The sequence below is a fragment of the Protopterus annectens genome, chromosome 2.part2 (genome assembly GCF_019279795.1).
Source record: "Protopterus annectens isolate FY-2018-M chromosome 2.part2, PAN1.0, whole genome shotgun sequence".
Lineage (NCBI taxonomy): Eukaryota > Metazoa > Chordata > Ceratodontiformes > Protopteridae > Protopterus > Protopterus annectens.
Genome location: NC_056730.1, coordinates 774,487,690 through 774,506,848, shown reverse-complemented (window position 1 = coordinate 774,506,848; position 19,159 = coordinate 774,487,690).

The window sequence follows — 19,159 nt, the reverse complement described above, 5'->3', positions numbered from 1 at the left end:
TAGAACATATGAGCCCAATCTATATTTATGTCTGCAAATGTTCTGTTTTCTGTTGATTTTATTCATTAGTTGAGGAGTATAAAAAGATCTGTACATAAATCTCCAGGTGTATAATTTTCATTTAAGTGACAGAGTTTTTTTACCTGCTGATTATAATATGTTTATTTTGTCTTGATCACAGGGAAGTTCATTATTAAGTATGTAGAAGCAATTCTAATAGCTTTCTGGGCAGCTATACATTTCATTTCTTATGATTCTGAATATAAAAGAAAGTTTGCCTGAATAAGTTCGATTATGCTGTAAGATTGACCGAAAGTAGTCTAGTAATGCAGTAGTATCATATTTGGTTGTTGGTGAGATCAAATGTATTATTTGTCTAAAAATAAACTGAGGATTTGTATATCTAGCCATAAGGATTTATCCAACTGAAATTCCTGTATTATCTGATCTACACTTTTATCTTTACTGTCTGAAGTCAATTGAAACCAAAACTTAAATTAATTTTGGTTAAACAATGTGATTTTATTTAAGTCTGATGTTAACAAAGAATCTTGTGTAAATGCTATAGGGAATAGTAGAAAAAAGCATTATTTATACCTGAGGTGTTTGTATATGAAGTCTCTAAAATTTGTTAGAATATTGTATATGTAGTTGGTTGTGTGCTTCGGTGTTATATGCATAGAAAAGTAATCTTTTAGTATCTATAAAATTGGACTGCTGAATATTTATAACTTACAAGACTGAGAAGGAGAAGAGTGTTCAGGCACATGGTAACCTTTCAGGAGCTACATGAGCTGGAGATTGTAGAGCACTACAGGGTGGACAGGGACATACTACAAGAACTCACTGAGCACTGCCACCCTCAACACAGACCCAGATCCAACAGAGGAGAACCCATACCAGTGGAAACAAAGGTGTGTATAGCCCTTAGGATACTAGGTACAGGTACTTTACAAAGACCAACTGGGGACATGATGGGGTACTCACAGGCATTAGCATTCAGGGTACTCCACCAGTTCCTGGATGCCATGCTACCACATGACAGTGAGCACATTAATTTTCCCCTCACCCCTGAGGTGAGGGCCAACAGTATGCAACACTTCTACCATGTAGCACACTACCCTGAGGTACTGGATGCCATAGATTGCACTCATGTACACATCAAGCACCACCCAGTGAAGAGGGTAGAATCTACATCAACCGAAAGGGGTATCATCCCATCAACTGCTAGGTTGTGTGCAATGCCCAGGGCATTATCATGAATGCGTGTGCTGGCATCCCTGGCAGTTATCATGACTCCCATATCTGGCACACTTCACAGCTGTATCAGATGTTTGCTAGGGGAATATCCCACACATCCATTTACTGGGGAATGCTGGGTACGCACTGGAACCATGGATGATGACACTCATCAGCTATTCACACACCCACACCAAAAAATGCAATAATGAGGGACACACACAAACTAGGAACATCACAGAGCATGAGTTTGGGCTGCTGAAGTCACAGTTCTGGTGCCTTGATATACCTGGTGGAGCCCTGCAGTACTCTCCGGCCACATGTGCACACATGTTCACAGTATGTGCCATGCTACACAATCTGATCCTGCAAAAACAACAGCAGCAGGATCAGCAAAGGGAAAGGATACACAGCCACCCACAAGTGCAAAGGTCACCACAGCCACACCCACATGGGGACTCTGAGGAGGAAACCACTGAGGTTGCCACTGTAGTCAGACGTAGGTGTGCCCAGTATGCCCTGACCTTGGCCAAAAGACAAAGCATAGCACATGCACTAACACCTTAGGGCACTAGGGACTGACACCTTACTCTGACTCACATACATATTAGTAAAAATGATGCCAGCCAGCCCTCACAATCTGTACCTAACCATGTATTGGCTGTGTACTGTGTGCATCAGACAGAGTCAGCCCTGAACTACAAGTCTGTCAACTGCTGCATTCGCAAGGTAAGTCACACACCTATTCACCACTTGTAAGGGGTACTAGAATATGATAGCAAATGTATGGACCTGCACCATGTATGCAAGGGAATATAGTGGGCTACTGGGCTACATGGGAAGATATAACAACCACTTGGAATGCACTAGACAACATGGCTGAAAAGTCCACAACATTATTCAAGGGAGATGGCAAACAGTGGGGTCAAACGACAGTCGCACAACTGTCTATGCCAGCAGAGTATGGGCTGGTCGTCCCCCACCCCCAACACATCATTGTACCCATATAACTGCTGTTACAGTAAATCTGCTATGATATATCAGCAGACCAGCCAATTCCAGGGCTGTGACATAGAACCTGGCCACACGTTCTATGTCTCCCTTTACGCAGGGGTGACATGTATGTCTATATGCTGAAGATTGTGTGATGAATGACACATCTCTATCTGGCAGCCTGTGTGGCTCAGTAGGCTAGGGACATTATCATGGGTGAGGGTGTTGATGGTTTGAATCTGGCAGTATCCACATCTTTTGCATTTGAGGTAGTTGTATGGTGGTGTCCACACAGGCTATCATACCCCTCAGTCTGTTACTGCATGAAAGCTGGACAAAGGCAGAGAGAATGGGGGGAACAAAGGGCCAAAACTAGAGACAGACATTCTGATGCTCTGATTCACCTGGAAGGTGGCTAGTACAAAAGTGGGTTTCATCAGTACAGTATATCTGAAGAATATAAAGTCCAACACTCAAATGTTTGTCTGTAGTTAATACTATTCACTGAGCCTTATGTGGCATTTTTTCTGGAACACCATAAATGTATGAGGAACAGACCAGACATATGGGGTGAAATGCTGGACATTATGAAAAAAACATGTACAGTGAGAGGTATGCATACTGTCACCCTGTATGTGGTGTTACATCATCTACTGCAGTCACATATTAATTACAGCACACACCCAGGGAATGCTGTGGACAATGTCAGGGAAATGCTGTACTGCGGAAACAGGTGCAGATGTCGATGTCTGTAGCACACAAAATTCCAGCCTGCAGTGCAAGTAGCTCTGGCCTGGAGTCACCTTGTAAGTACTGACTGTCCCACTGGGCATGCTCCTACACTTAGCTAACTTGAGAGCAATTCTGTTGCCTCTTCCTCACAAAGACCTGCTATGTGGAAATACATCTGTACATACAGACAACTATATCTACATATCTGTCTGCTCCTATCCCCCACCCACATGCATAGTGTATCTGTCAGTATGTACCCCATATGCATATAATACCTCTCAACAAAAGGTACTGTTAGTACTCTGTCATAGTCCATGCTAGCGTGAATCATTTGAGATGCACCTCTCTGGATATATGAAGAGAGACATTATTGAGCTCGCTGATTATATGTCTCAGGCAGGTATGTCCCTAGCTTTAAGCAGCATCCTGTCATCATCCAGAATAATGCCTCAATACAAACAGAAAATGAGTGACTTTAACAATTGGGTTATTTTGTAGTGTCATTCCAGTGAGATCCAGTATCTGACAGCTTGGGAAGATATGATCAACAGACCACATTGCTTTGCCAGAGATGGCCTGCATCTGTCTCACCTAGGCTTCAGGCTTCTGTCAAAGGCTCTTGCCTCTCCTATGGTACTTTTTTTAGGAAAAGTGATGAGGTTAAAACTACCAACATAAAAATTTCAACAAAACACCAATTAAAGGTCATGCTGCTAAACTCTAGGAGTCTAAATATAAAACTGCACTCATTGCAAGCATTACCCTGAAAAATGCTGACATCTGTGCAGTCACAGAAACCTGGTTCAAAGCTGCAGTGAGCATCCCAGCCTTATCTGGTTACTCATCCTATCATACATTCAGACCTCAAACTGTGGGCAGTAAAGCCAAAGGAGGTGGAGTTTTAATATACATTAAAGACATACACACCTCCAGGCTGGTCAAACAGTATGATGCACAGGAGAGACTCGAGGTGCAGTTAACCATTGACAAGGCCCCTATTCAAATCATAGCTAGCTACCGGCCCCCAAATCTGACTTAAGATGCCCAATCCACCTATTTGGACCTGTTCAAATCTATCAAGCGTCAACCCTTTACTCTGATCCTGGGTGACTTTAACTTCTCAAACATAGATTGGAAGAACTACTTATGCCAGAACACAAATGCCAGGAGATTCCTTGAGTTTGTCATTGCAAATGCCTTGGAACAGCTAGTTGATACCCACACAAGAGGTGATAATATCTTGGACTTAGTGTTAACCAACATGAGTAACCACTGAAGCATCCCTATAGTATCATCCTCCCTGGTAAAATCTGACCATAAAATGGTCACTTTCGAAGTCACCATCTCCCCCAACCCCCCTCTAGCTAGGATCAGACATAACAACTTCTCCAAAGCTGATTACAACTTCCGGAGGGATGGCATAAACAAATTTACAGCCCCTCCCCCCTCTGTAGGAACTGGCACCAATATCCAAAACTACACCAAAGCACTATACGAGATTTATATAGATGCATGGAATCACGAATAACCAACAGGACTAAATCATCTTCCACAAGGAAGAGTAAACCTGTCTGGTGGACATCTGCAATAAATAAACTCCATAACAAAAGGAAAAATTGCTGCCCAAGACCAAGAAGGAGGAGGTGCCAATTGGAAGCAATGTCTCCTTAGCCTGAATAAGCAAATAACAGCACTAGTGAAATCCTCCAAAGCAAACTTCGAGTCCAAATTGGCCACATCTGCTAGAGACAACCATAAGGCCTTCTTCACATATGTCCGCAACTTCAAAGGAAACACCCAGATCTATTCAGAAATGTTGGTCAAAGACCCGTCATATACAAATTCTGTAGCTATAGTAAAATTGCTGGCTGATAGATTCAGTGAAAACTTTACCCCTCTGTCCCCCATCAGTAAATCAGGACATCCCCAGCACCTGCCCCCTTCCTGTTATATCTAGGGAACCAATCATCACAGCTCTCTCAGAAGCAAAACATACAGCCTCCATGGGACCCGATAACATCCCAGGCTGCTTCCTACATGAACTCAGGCAGGAACTCGCAGCACCATTAGGCACCCTATTCAACCAAAGCCTGAGTACTGGCTTCATCCCAGCTGAGTGGAGGACAGCCATTGTCATCCCTTTACACAAAGGTGGAGCATCCACCGTTCAGGGAAATTATAGAACTATCAGCCTAACTAGCCTGATCTGCAAGGCCATGGAATGGATTATCATGGACCTCATTAACAAGGACATTGGCAACCTCCAAACACTTGATCCCACAAAGTTTGGCTTCATCAAGGGGAGGTCATGTCTGCTAAAATTGGTCGACTTCTTTGAGACAGTCACCAAAGCCATGGAAGAGGGGAAGATGGTGCACACCACCTACCTTGACTGGTTAAAGCCTTTGACACTATTCTCCACTCGAGCATAATAGATAAACTCTCTCAACTAGGCATCAATACATATGCTACCAGATGGGTAGCAAACTGGTTCACTGATAGAACCCACCTAGTCAAAATAGGGGAAGCCACCTCAAGCAGTAGACCCGTAACAAGCAGCATACCCCAGGGTACCCCAGGCCTCTGTTATTTGGAATATACTTTTATGAGGTGCAGGCCAAAACCAGTGGGCTATGGCTGACCAAGTTTGCAGATGACTGCAAGCTGGGTGATGTCATTTCCCCTAGTGATGTGGACATCCTCCAAGAGGGTCTCACTCAGGCAAATGACTTGTGCCAGAAACATGGTCTCAAGCTGAAAACCAAAAATGAATCATCATCCCCTTTGGGGAGAGTGATGTCCCCACAAATTATCACATTAATAACAATGTCCTAAGCACACAGTCTGTCATGAGGGATTTGGGCACCCAGGTTGATAGCAACCTAATTTTTGACCACCATGCTGCTCCTGTGTACGGAAACCTTCTACATGGTCCAACTCATAAGTAAGGGTATCTCATCCAGGGACAGGGAGTTCATAACATCCTTGTATTCTTCCATTATAAGGCCAATTATTGAGTACAATGCCCATTTCTGCATGTACCTCGCAAAACACATGTAGCAGCTGGAGAGACCACAGAGGTTTCTCACCAGGATAACCCAGGGCCTCAAACATCTACCATACACAGATAGACTAAAAGTTCTATTCCTCTACTCAGTTTCATGCAGACTCCTCAGAGGTGACCTCTGTCTGGCATACAAGGCGATCATGGACCCCACCTTGATGGGACTGCTGCATATCCGCAAGTCAAGGCCACTTGACACACATGGCCTCAACCTGGTCTGTGACATCAACAAGACTTGTTGACGGGACAGATTTGTGTCCCAGAGACTCCCCCATTTATGGAATAGTCTCCCTCTCCATATCAAGCAGAGTACCTCTTTACCCCTTTTTAAGTGCAACCTGGATAACCGGATGGGAAACAGAAAATATATCCTTGGGATTCCACCCATGTTCCTGTTGGACAGGGGCATTGGGTGCTGGTTTGTCTAAGCATGGGCTAAACTCTTGCCTCAGCTTATAAGGGCGTCAGAACCAATAGCCTAGTAACCTCCTATGATCCAGTGATCCACTACAGGCAGGGCCTTATGGGCTATTCCTGTGCAATGGTTATGTGCATTTTGGCCCTGTGACTAGCTGCTGGCCCTATATTTCCCTCCTACACATAACCATAACTGATGTCCACCACCTTCCTGACGCAGACTGAGGAAATTTGTAGACAAGTGAACTCCATCATCACACCTTCTAAATTTGTAAGTTCAGATAACCCAGGTGACATGTAGCCAGGGTAGCAGACCTTATCACAAAGTATGGATGCATGAATATGCTGTCTGCCCCTATTGCTCCTGATAAACTGTTCTACCCATATGTATCTAGGGTGCCATGCACTTATACTGCCATATCTTGCTGATGTCATATTTCTGCTGTGCTGCCATGCCATCCTGTTCTGCTGTATTGCTGGCATGTATCCATAGTATATCTTCTCGAACTCCTGAAACAGAAACATACACAGGTTCATGACACAACTGTCATTCTGTACCACTAACTACTGCCAGTCCAACGTCATGCAACAAAGATACACAAAGTGTGATGTGTAGTCATGACACATGCCAGCATACAGTACTTGTTGTGGTCTAGAGCAAGTGGCATGCCAAAACAATGCTGCACTACACAAGTACATATCAAGTGATATAGACACATTGTGCATCGGACACATAGTAGCATTTCCCTGCATCGATGGCACAGATGGTAGGGATTTGGCACAGGTATCATCACATGCACAGGGTGTGGTATGGGTGTGCTGGAGGACTAGGCTGTGCCAAACAGTTGACAGCATGTGTACGAGTCAGGAGTGGTGCGGGTTAAATGGGCCAAGAAGAGGTGTTGTGTGTGTCTGTAGGTGACCCGCATGTGACAGTGGTGTCACAATCCCAGTACTAGCCCTATACATGTGCATGTTGGACAGCTGTGGACTGTACATGATAGAGTGGACACTTCACTGTCTCTGGCAATGAACATGGAAACTGTCTCTGCTAGGAGCAGCAATGGCCCCACCATGCCCAAGGTCAGATGTGGCACCAGTACCTGACAGTGACTGCAAAATTCTTGGACTGTGTCACCCACAAGACCACCCAGGACCACATGCCTATGGCCTGCCACATCATTGTGTGGATAGCACACTTCCCTCTGTAGTGCTGGAGGTACTGCTACTATGGGAGCAGGGCTGTGCACGGCCACGTGGACTCTTAGCAGATGGTGTTGCTGAGCCAATCTACATGTCCAACATCCAACTCCAACCAGATGTTCCAGCACAGATAATGTGCAGTCCAAGACAGATACTCTCTCAGCCCACCATCTGTCCAATACATCAATGAACTATTCCAGGGTGTCCCCAATGTGGAGGAAGCAGTCACAGATGTCAGACTGTGCTGTATCCATAACCCTAAGCATCCATCTGGTGTTGCATTCAGGACACTCCTGTACCTCCATGATGGCCCAAAACATGTGCCGATTGACCTGTGATATGACACCTGCGACTGATGGTGGATGGACAGCAGTCCTTCTATAAGCAGCCTGTCAATCCACCTGTGTGGGACCTTGCCAGCTCTCTGGCTATGGTCAGTGTCTTCGCTCACTGATGCCATAGTTGCCACACTGTCCTGTTTAATGTCGCCACCTTCTGACTGTCCAATATCTGTAGCCTATGGGGACTGGGTATGTGTGGACATACTGACTGTGTGCAGTGACAATTGGGACAGAAGAGGTATGTCAACCTCTGGGACAGTTTCAGCCCCCAACAACCCCACCAGTGCCTCATTATGGCCACCATCATCACCAGAGTCTGATGAGACACTGACATCAGGTTGTGAGGGGGACAGAATCCAACCCACTCACCTGTCACCTGTGAAAATCAAGACAAAAGCAATACATTACTACCTGCACTTTTATGTATGGTAATCCACACAGACTCATACAAATCATCCTCCACAACTGCACTACCAGTCACACATCTTCTAATCTCTGTTCCCATGCACAACAGACAACCTCACACCAACATACACAGACAAGTCAAGCCCTTTATAATATGCACATTAGCCATATCCAGGTAAAGTTGCCAGTACAATCTGCCTAAAGTATGAAATATGACACTATGCATGATAGATCTACACATAAAACCCAGTACACCTATCTTGAGAATGATATGCCAGTACTAGTGTCACTGTCTCAGGTATGTAGCATCTCCATTTTGTGTTTGAACAGGCATCTTGGATAAATTGCCTCATGTATACCAGGCTGTGTAGTCAGTCATAACTATAAGTGCAGATGTGTTGATGGTCATTCAAATACACACATGTGACTAACCAGTCTATGAACCATAGTTATCTGTTCCAGAATGGAACATACAAATATTCTACTGTGGCTAAATACAACATTTTTACATAGAGCAATATGGTAGCCCTTAAATTTCATAGGGTACATATGATCCATATAAAACTGTATCACACTTAGCAGGTACTGGACCATGGACTTGAGCCACTCCTGATGGATCTATGAAAAGGTGAGTGAGGGATATAGTCAAAATCACCAAATGTTGCAGCACTACAAGGTAATATGTGCATATATCCACACGTACAGTGCCTACTGTAATACTGGCTGCATTGCTGACATTCTGAGTATGTGTGCACAACAGTGTGCAAACCCTAACTCCTCTTCACTTAATGAAAATAGACATAGCACTCATGTAGAGGTATGTACAGCCTGTCACAATGACTGATACAGTACTAAACTGGTGAACACACTACGCTTACCTGGATGTTTCTCTGCTGTCGACGCTGTGGGACCCACCTCCACAATATATGGTGTGATGGATGCCTGGGAGCTGTTGTGTGTTCCTAGATTCACCAGGAATTCCTCTGTGGCTGTGAGTGGATGTTCTGTTGCAGGGCCTCCATCGATGGTGGCACAATCCCTGGCAACATTAGCTGCCTTTCGTCATGCAGCATTCAGCATGTCATAAGTCCTGTCCTGTCAGCCAATCTGATTGACATCCCACACAAGGTCTGCCCACAATGCTATCCGCTACTCCTGATTATGCCTCCCCCTGGATAACAAGATCTGATGGTACTTTCTCAGTCCCTCCACTATCATGTCATTCTCTGCCTATGAGAAGGGGGAATGTCTTCAGCAGTACATGGTTCCTGAAAGGCAACAAAAGGGGAACACGTTACAGAACAAGATATGTGAACATCCACTATGTACAGATCCAGAACACCCATAATGGTCTGCACTATCCACTGCTCCCTCACACATCTGTCAACATTCTACATGTGTGGATACCACCAAGATATCAGCAATGCTGGGGTATGTCCCTGTGTGCTATTACAGATTCTGCTGTATGTTCCAACACCCAGCAGTGCAGTCCACTGTGGTGTGTCCCCTATGGGCAAACTCCCACTAATATGTCATGTGGCCACTGCCAGACATTTACCAGCATGCTATTACAACTGCATGGGGTCAGTCCAGCAACACCAGTGGGAGACAATGACAGAAAACAATACAAACCTGCTGTACTATATGCTCCCTGTAGGCATCATATCTCTCAACTATACAGATGTTTTCAGGCTGTCAGGATGTTTGCCACATAGTTTTACTCATTTTGACACAAACTTGTGGATCTCTGATAAATATTTAAATGCTGTCTCTGGGTTTGGGCCTTTGTTCCCTCATAAATTATGGTTTTGTCCTGGTTTCATGCTGTAAGAGGTTGACAGGTATGTTAGGCATAGCCGTCAAGCAAACAGATACATATTTCAACAGAAACAGGGACTTAGCCAGAGTACATTAGGGACATTCAGGGACACTTTTAAAATTTGCAACTATGTGTGTGAGATAGTGACTGAATGAGGGGGGTGAATTACAGTACATTGTTTGACATTACAGGAGTGTACACCCTTACTCATGTCACTATGTATTATGTGCAGTCCACTAGCTTTCCTAAAACAGCCAACCATTATAGGAGGGATTGACAGGAACAGAACTGAGATGTGATTAAAATTCAGGGAGAGTTGAAAGGCATGCCTGTAAGTGTAGGACAGCAGAGTATCACTGACATGTCACTACCATAGATCTAAGACAGGCTTACTATTGTAATCTCTATTCCTCATACCTCCATCCTCCCATCCACATCATGTAATATGGAGAAATCTATTACATACTTGTTGGAGTGCAATACTCCTTTTTGAACTTTGCTTTTGGTATGCTTTTGGAAATTCACTCTCCATGTGAGTTAAGTCTCATACAGAGTTGCTCCCCATATAGCAGCTGCTTGCCTTTTTAAGGTACTGCTCAATGGCAGGTAATTGCCTCTGCACCAATCTGTGACTTAGAATTGCTAATTGCAGCCAAAACAGCTGAATTGCACTATCATTGGCCAATGACATGCCACTACAGTGCAATATATAAGGCCTTCATGTAGACCTGGGCCCCTTTCTTAGTTGTTAAGATGGACATCACTGAGGTGTGAAGAGTACAGCATCCCAGAGGGTAGGTACCATAACTGTCAACTATAGAGATTTATGGAGTATGTCCACAGTTTCACCTCTTATGTGTGGTCAGTGTCCCATGACATAGTGGTTATCTGGCAGTTCACTGGCAAACATAGTGGGTTGAGGACAGTAAGGAAAGAGATATACTCGAGTATCAGACTTCACACCCATCAGAATATGCATGATAATGTAGTAGATGTTATTTTATCACCGTACTTTGTAGGAGCAAACTGTTACACATGTCCCAATCTCTGGACCTTAGCCCCCCCATTACATATGGCTGTGTCCAGATCTCTTGTCCTAGCAGTTTGGGAGGTATGGTAGGTCTGTAGCAGGTACCTTTACATACACTTGTGTATGCTACAGGCTGCAGCTGCTACTGCAGCCTAGCGCACATAGGGGGAGTGTGGACACTTTTGAGGATGGCAAGCTGTACTTGTAACTGTGGCAGCTGTGGCAGCCCTGTCATTATGGCAGAGTCAGGGTAAAGGTATCCTGTACAGTCCAATCGAGGCATGTGATTAAGGTACGTCTGTTAAGCAATGGTGCCAATAACAGAGTAGTAGGCAACATATAGTTAGGCTATATGGATATGTGTAGTGTGTCCCTACCTGTAGGCCTCTGGCTTTCAAAAGTGGGTAGCAGTTCATTAACTAGCAGTAACCTGTGTGGATTAGAATTACATGACTCAGTCATTACTTGCTGTCTTCACAATAATGTAACTGAACCGCTAGACAAAACTGGATTTGAATGCAGGACTGTGTGTGGCAAAATGTACTACATGCAAGGCATTTAACAGACTGCACCACTGTGACACTGCAAAAGCATGTGTATTTGCAAGAGATATGTGCACATATGCAGGCTGTGAGAAACATTTATACATCCATCAGTATGTGCATGGCTTTATATGGCTGTATTTCTGTACCAGAGTTGCAGTTGTACATGTACTTTGCCATTGATGCCTTAATAGGTGTCTTTCCAGAAGTTGCTGATAAAAAGGCATATATATACCTGCTATCACAGACCTCACTTTCATCCATTATTATGTCTTTGGCTGTCTACTGGTGTATTATTGCACCAGAGTCCAAGATACACTCACATTTTTCCCATTAGTTTTTATTTCAGTTAGATGCCTATTGACTGTAAGTGGCAATCAGTATCTTTTGCTGGAAACAGCTGTTTTAAATCAGGTCTGTGTGGTGTGGTGGGTTAATGAAGTGGCCTGTAAATGAGAGGAGCCTGGGTTCGAAACTTGGCAGAGATGTTCATTTTGTGCATGTGTCTAATACCGTACTAAACAGATTTAATCATTAAAGCTCATTTAAGTTTAGCTAAGTGAAGTGGAGTGGTGCTCCGCACCACAAAGCTTCACTTAGCTTCACTTAGCATAACGCAAACCCATGCTAAAAAAATATAAAGAAAAGAAAAAGGGGGTGATAGGAAAGTGGTGAAATGGGGGCAAGCGGGGGAAATCATAGTGAAAGGCAGTCAAGAATGTGCAGGAAGGGTGTAGGACCCATAGCTATCCATATCTTGTACAGCAACAGCATGTATTTTGTCAGATTTTGTAAATGAATTTGGGCTCTCAGACCCCAGAGAGAGGGGGTGAAGACAACATAACTGTGTTGTCAAGTCAATTAGCTCAGATTAATGGTGTCCAGTGGATGCATGTTCGACATGGAGAGTTATGTATGTGGCGATATTTTTTTGGGGGGACAGGTGCGCATTTTTTTTAAAGTGAGAGAGGAATGTAGGGGAAGAGACATAGGTACATGTGGGGAGGTATGTTTTGTAGGAGATGATGCATTTGCAGACAGACAAGACAGACAAGACGGAAGACTGGGATGGTGTGTGACACATGAGGGGGTAAACACCTTGGGTGGGGAAGGTGTTGTGGAACCAAGTCGCATGTGCCTTCAGACAGCAGCAGCATGACTCATGTCCCCACACATGGGACAGTCAACACTGCTCCTTCACTGCCCTAAGGGTGGCTGTGCTGGAGGCTGGGCACCAGGGTGAACCTGCCCCACAAGGTCGGCCAACATGCTGTCATTCTGGTGCAGGCAACATTCATAGGACTGGTGAACAATCCTGCACACCATGACCGGCAGTTGATCTTGGGTGACTGCAGCCCCTCCACCACTGCTCCAGGGGGGAGACTGGTCCCCATCCTCTGAGGCAGTTCCACCCAATGCCACAGCTGGTGCAGGAGCAGCAGAGGGGGCACCATTGGCCTGTGTCCTAGATGTGCTAGGACCTGGTGCCATGGCCAGTTAATGCAAGGTAAAAGGATCACCAGGGACCGGCCAACCCTGATGTACTGTGGTAATAGAGGTTTAGCAATAAGTACAGGTTAGTTTTTAACAAAACATTGTTAGTAATAACAGCATGGCAGAACATTAACATTGGAAATAATGGAATTACATATCAATGCAAATTATGTGAAACACAACAATAAATAACAGAATAGTCAGTATAACAGTATGCCAGTAACAGTTACAGCATAAGGCCAACAAAATAGGTAATTTAACAAGATATGTTAATATGCTTCCACTATAATACATAACAATAATAACACATGCCCCAAAACAGTTAATGTAACAACATATGTTAATAGTAAGCCATAACCAATGAATAACAGTAATAAATAAATTAAGATAAGAGGTGGGAAAAGAGAGAAAATCAGTCTGCTAATAACATTGCAGCTTATGTCCTTGAAAAGAGTACTACTATCTACTCCAAGGGTCTGTATTTTCTTTAAGTTTACAGAGAGTACAAGTCTCCTGTAGCTAATGTAGCATTTACGTACCTCTCAGGCTATATGCATGGGACACTATGGGCCAAATGGTAACAACTGCGGGTACACACCTACACAGAACACTTGCATATTGGGTGGACCTATATAACTACTAAGGTGTTCTTTTGGCTGAAATGGTGATAATTTGCAATCTAGGTACTCATTGCCATAGTATTCTTGTAACAGGCAGATTGACACTATTAATTACATAACATGAAATTGTGTCATTTGAGAGACATGTATGTGTACGGTCCACACGCTAAACAGCAGTCATGTCTTGGTTGGCAGGCATGGGAATAGAACCCAATAGCAGTGACTGCCAATGCAGCAACTTTTAACAGTCACTCCAGTCAAACAGCCATACCAGGATTACACATATTATTTCTGACCTCACATTGCTGATTCTTCACATTCTTGCTAATGATTTTAACACTCTGGGAAATCTAAACTCATAGTTCTCTGCTCATAATGGGTCTATATTGGAACATCGAATATTTAACAGTTTGAATCACTAAAGGTCGACCCTTAGTGATCAAACTGTTAAAACATCGAATGTTCCAAAAAAAAATAAAAACAAAAACAAAAAAAACTAAATGGTGTAGGCAGGGGGGCTTCCCCATACCCCTGCTACTTAAATATACCAACTCCAGGACCGCACTACATTGAAGTAAATGGAAATCTCCCCTTAAGGAGATTTCCGTTTACCTCTTTGATGTTCTGCAGTTTCGCTATTCTCATGTCGACAATGTCAGATTCAACATTGTCGGCTTTCGAGAATTTAATATAGAACCCCTCATAATATGGGCTACTTCACCCTTTTACCTGTAGTTCCTGTGGAGAGAGAATTTGTGAGCATTACGCGACTGCTACTGTAATATTTAGTGCTACCTAGGTCTGAATTCAATCCCTGGCCTGTGGGTGGCAAAATGTACTATATACAGAGCATTTAACAAACTGAGCTACTTAGTCACTGCTCATTATCAGCTGACTGATATTTGCCTAGAGTTTACCTGGAACAAAATTATGCCCGGGCAGTACTACTACAGAGTCATACTAGACTGCAGTGGTAGTGGAACACACATACATGAAATACTAGACTAATGCAGATAGTAGGTATGCTATATATCAGTCTAACAATGCTGGAGTACATACTTTGCTGTTACTGGACTGAAATATTTGTGAAGTCAACAAACAATATCAGTGCATGGAGTGGGCTACCTCACCCATATACCTGGCTTACCTGATGTTTGCGGATGACAGAATAGTATGTGAACAATATTGGCCTAGAGACAGCCTTGAATGGTTCTATATGAGCTAAACAAAACAATTGACGGCCATTACATTTGCATTCTACAGCTATTACCATGTTATACTTGACTGCAGCACCTTACCTTACAGCCTGAATGCATACAGCTCTACTGTAATGGTTACAACAACACAATCCTGAGGTACACCATTTTCCTTGGTGGTATTGGTATTATTTTATGTTTTATTACAGAACAGTTGACATTATTTATTTCTTGCAATACAGCTCTAATTCCATATTTATTGTACTACAGACATTATTGTATATATTTTAATGTAGGTACTGGTAATGGTTCATGTTTTATTGCAGAACAGTTGGAATTATTCATTTCTTGAAATACAGCTCTAATTCCACATTTAGTGCACTATGGACTTTATTGTGTATACTTTCCTGCAGTTAATGCTTTACCCTTTCTTGCTTATTTCACTACAGTTAGTATAATACAGCCATACTCACCACACTCAGCACAACCTGGCCAGGCATCCAGCGTGTGACTCAACATTACAAGCCCTCTCTTCTGCAGCTGTTGGGAATGAAACACATCATTATGAATACAGATTAGATATTGGTGAAACAGAGGTAAAATCACTTACATACTTGTGAGGCATTCCCTGCCTGAGCTTCTTGGACCCAAGTGTCCAAGAGTCCCCCCCTTTCTTCATTTCAGTTCATCATGGTGATGATGACACCGCTCACCTGTGTGGAGGATACCAGTCACACTGGAGAGTTCTCTGGCCAGCTGGTCCCAGGCCTCCACCTTACACTCTGAGCCATGGAAACCTCCCTACAGCAGTCAGTCTTCATGGTTTTTAACTAGGAGTCCAACCATGTCCCTGTACTCCAGAATGCCCCAACGCTGCGCCTGAAAGTGCGCACCTTCACCGACACCAGTCATAGTACCCTTCAGAGACAAAACTCCAACAGATTCTGCTGTATTCCTGGTTATTGGGCTTAATATAGGCTGTTTACCTACCTTTACACATCAATGGGCAACATGCAAAAAGTGCTGCGTCACTTAATACCATCCAAACCAGTGCAGCTGAGCTGAGAAGCATGAAAACTCGCAGAACCGTGATCATAACAGAGCCTAGCAAGGCACAAACCAGCCAAGCAGAACCAAGCAGCACACAAAAATTGGCAGCCATTATCATGTTTATGCATCATTTAGCAGGTCTAAGCAGGTCTCAGCAGAGCTTAGCAGAGTGAAGAGGAGTCATATATTAAATTAGTCTGCAAAATTTGTATAGTAAAACTAAATACTAATTACCCTTCCATGTATTCAACCCTGGATCTATTGCACATGAAGCCATCATGCTACCCATCTAGCTACATGAATATTAAGATACCCACTGTACCTTTACATATATCACTGAACTATGTATGAGCAATGCTGAGCTCTACACTGCATTATGCAAACATTCTTAAATATGCTTAAATATCACATTTAAATAAATAATGAATGACATCCAGTTTCTATTTTTAGATGTATGGCAGGTGTCTGCTGTCTCATTTGTGGGCACCACTTAGCATTGCTGCGCTCCACACTGTGCCATGCAATAATTTTTTTTTTTTTTAAATAAATAATAACACACTACCACAGTGCAGGGCATCCCTTACTCCTCTGTGAACACAGTTATCATTACACCACTCTCTGCACCTTTTTCAGTAATCATGTTCTTCAGCTCTCACTTCCCCCTTTATATCATTGATTTTCCATAATGTTGACTCACTTAACAACGAGATGACAACATCGAAGGTTCAAAAGAGCAAACTCCCAGAACACTGAATTTCATCTCCGGGAAAATGACAACTTGGTCACCACTGACTACCTTTGCCATTTTCTCCGCTGTAGTGCGATCTTGGAGTTGGAATATCTAAGTGTGGGGGGGGGGGTTGTGGGGGCAAAGCCCCCCCAGTTTGGTGGGTTTCATTTATTTATTTTTTTTGTGTTGTCAGTGGTGGCCAAGTAGTTAGTTTCCCGGAGGCAAAATTTGCTGTTCCAGGAGTTTGTTCATTTGAACCTTTGATGTTGTCATCTCACTGTTAAGTGAGTTGACATTATGGGAAATCAATGATGTAAAGCAGAACTATAAATTACTAGGACCATTTCTTTGAAAGCTCACTTCACTGAAAACTCATTTCTTTGAAACTCATTTCGTTGAAAGTCATAAATGGCCTTTTCCCCACTGTAGCGTGACCCTGGAATTAGTATATAAAGTAAGGGGGGTGTGGGGGGCACAGCCCCCACATATTATAAACATTTTAAACTATACACAGTGATACTTACAAATTCAATAAATAACTGTTTCCAAAAGAGAATATATAGCCAAGATATGTGGGGGGCTTCACCCCCCACACCCCCCTTACTTTATATACTAACTCCAGGGTTGCACTACAGTGGGGAAAAGGCCATTTATGACTTTCAACGAAATGAGTTTCAGTGAAGTGAGTTTTCAGTGAAGTGAGCTTTCAGTGAAGTGGTCCTAGTAATTTCATTTTCAGTCAAGTGAGTTTTCAATCAACCATAGTAGACCCATATATATATATATATATATATATATATATATATATATATATATATATATATATATTTATGACTACACACACATACACATATATATGATTACACATACATGCACATATGGAAAATATATATACACATACATACATGCACAAACCTAGAGGTTTGGTCTTTATTATTTGAATTGTGTCATTTTGCACATTAACTGCTATGGAACATGTTTTTTTCTGAATAATGCAAATATAACCACATAATTACATACATTTTTTTCTTTTAGAAAGGAGATAAATGGTGTATTCTGCTCAAATACATAGGAATATTTTGTTAATATGAGCTTCTAAAATGAAATACAGCCAGTATGAACTTATATCACTTGTTTTTCTGGCTGGATCTATAGCTTTGTCCTTTGAAGACTGCTTCAAATGGATTCAGTGGTTTCAGAGACATAAGGCAAAATGCAAACAATTAATTGTCATGATGTTCCAGGAAGAAAAGGTTCAGTCAGCAGGCATTGCCATGCAAAAAGATTATGTCAGCTTCCCTTGCATTTTTTTGATAATATATATACCTAATATTAACTTTGTGGGAATGTTGTAAAAATTATCCGGTCAACAAATGTAAAATAAAAAATATAAAATAAAATAAAATAAATAAAATAAAAAATTATCTTCTTTGCAGAGCACCTTTGAGTTCTCTGCAAGAAAACCTTGTTATAGCTGGCTTAAGGCTGATGATGTGTCTTATAAAGTTCTAAGTGGTAGCCCTGTATAATGGATGTATCATGGTTACTGATATTTGAGCAAATGTCAATGCCACATTATGTATTTTTGATTTATAACTTTTAAGTATTTTGTTTTATTTAAATAAGCAGAAACAAAAGTTGTTTGAATAAGAGGGAAGGAAATGCCATAATAAAGGAGGAAAAGGAGCCACAAACAAGCAATTATGTTTAATCTCTCTCTCTCTCTCTCTCTCTATATATATATATATGGTTCTACCTGACATAGCAAACCCATACACTGCACACACCACAATTATTAAAAACAAAACACATCCCGTCTTCTGCATTGTCGATGTTCTGCAACCCGTCGGTCTTCTGCGCTGTCGACGAAGTCAGGTAGAACCATATATATATATATATATATGCAAACATATTTATATATATGTGTGTGTGTGTGTGTGTGTGTGTGTGTGATCTTATGTAATAGTCAGACTATATTCACCTTAAAAGATTATTTAGGGTTCACATTAGCTATAACTCTTGTGAATATAGATTTTAATATATTTTTTGTCTGCAGTCAGCTTATAGACCAGATTATGAAGTCAAGTTATTTGCCTACTATGCTTCAAAACCACCTTTTTTCCTCTTGTCTTAGTGCAATCATTTAAAACTTTTCACATGACAATACTGTTTCAATAGTATTTTCTAGTCACTTACTGATTAAATTGCTGTCTTTTGTATTTTAATAATGTCAGAGATTTTGCCAGGATTTCTGAAACTCTATACCATCTTGTATCAAAGTATA